At 37.4% G+C, this 1,561-nt stretch overlaps 1 pseudogene; it reads right to left on the bottom strand.

The window, feature by feature from the left end:
• Positions 1-396: 396 nt before the first annotated feature.
• Positions 397-1,341, bottom strand: LOC118853765 (annotated as a pseudogene).
• Between the last annotated feature and the right edge of the window lie 220 nt (positions 1,342-1,561).

Raw genomic sequence — 1,561 nt, forward strand, 5'->3', positions numbered from 1 at the left:
TTTTAATGAAAACTCTACCTACATTAACACTCTGATTTCTGAAAATAACATGATGTTTACTTTATTTGTAGTGTCTAGATATGCATATGTTCAGAAATTAAAGGAAATAGTGCAATCTTTTCATGGGAGCTGTAGGTCTTCCATTTGCCCTCTATTATTAATTTATTAACTATTAAAAATAACTTGAAAATGCTAAGTATATACCTTGCCATAGGGAGCCCTTTTTAAACATTAGAAGAAATCAAATAGGAAAAAAAAGATCTCAATGTAGACTCAGAAAGCAATTTTTTTATCCTTGAATTTTCCCTTTACTTACCAATAAAATCCATTTTTTTAAATTTTTACTCCCTTTCCCTCACACATGACTTTGAATCTGATGATTTTATTAGGGGTCGTTTACTTGCTAAGCAAAATCTCCTTTTGGCTGCATAATTTTTCTAATGGCATTTTTCATTTGGGCATTTCTCAGTGTGTAGATTAAAGGGTTCAACATTGGGGTAATCATTGTGTAGAAGACTGCAACAGCTTTATCAATGGGAAAGGTTGTTGCAGGCCTCATATAAATAAAAATGCAGGGAACAAAGTACAAAACAACTACAGTGATATGAGAACCACAAGTGGAGAGGGCTTTGCATCTCCCCTCCACACTGTGACCCTTCAGAGAACACAGGATGACAGCATAGGAGACCATTAACAGAAGGAAGGTTAAGAAACAGATGAAACCACTGTTGGCTACAACAAATAAACCAAGGATATGAGTGTCAGTGCAGGCAAGATTTAGCAAAGGATTTAAGTCACACATAAAGTGATCTATGACATTGGGACCACAAAATGGGATATTGATTATGAAGGGCATCTGTATTGTTGCATGAAGGAAGCCTCCTGCCCAGACCACACCCACCAAAAGGACATGCACTCGCCAATTCATGATGGTCATGTAGTGCAGGGGTTTGCAAATTGCCACATACCGGTCATAGGCCATTACTGTGAGCAGGATGACCTCAGCACCTCCAAAAAGTGTTCTCCAAAGACTTGCATCATGCAGCCATTGAAGGAAATGGTTTTCTTTTCATAAAGTGAGTCTACAATAAGCTTAGGTGTATTCACAGAGGAATAGCAGGCATGTATAAAGGACAGGTACGCAAGAAAAAAGTACATTGGGGAATCGAGGCTAGGGTTGAGGACAACAGTGATTATGATGAGTATATTACCCACCATTGTTACAGCATACATAATGAAAAACACAACAAAAATAATTTTCTGCATCTTTGGATTCTCAGTCAGCCCCAGCAGGATAAATTCAGTCACATTATTTCCATTATCCATTTATTCCATACAGATGTTGAATTCAGGCAAGAGTTGTTTTGTCTGTAAAGAAAGTAAAAGTTTTCAGTAACGGAGTCTTGTATTTATTGGACTCTTCTCTTGAAGGGTCTCCTGGAAAGAGGCTAGCCTGAGGACTACATTTATATTCCTAATGCTCCTGTCATTGGATGAATTTGAAGTAGACAACTTACACTCTCTGAATCTGTGTGGTCTTATACTTAAAGTGACTGAGAGA

The sequence above is a fragment of the Trichosurus vulpecula genome, chromosome 6 (genome assembly GCF_011100635.1).
Source record: "Trichosurus vulpecula isolate mTriVul1 chromosome 6, mTriVul1.pri, whole genome shotgun sequence".
Taxonomy (NCBI): domain Eukaryota; kingdom Metazoa; phylum Chordata; class Mammalia; order Diprotodontia; family Phalangeridae; genus Trichosurus; species Trichosurus vulpecula.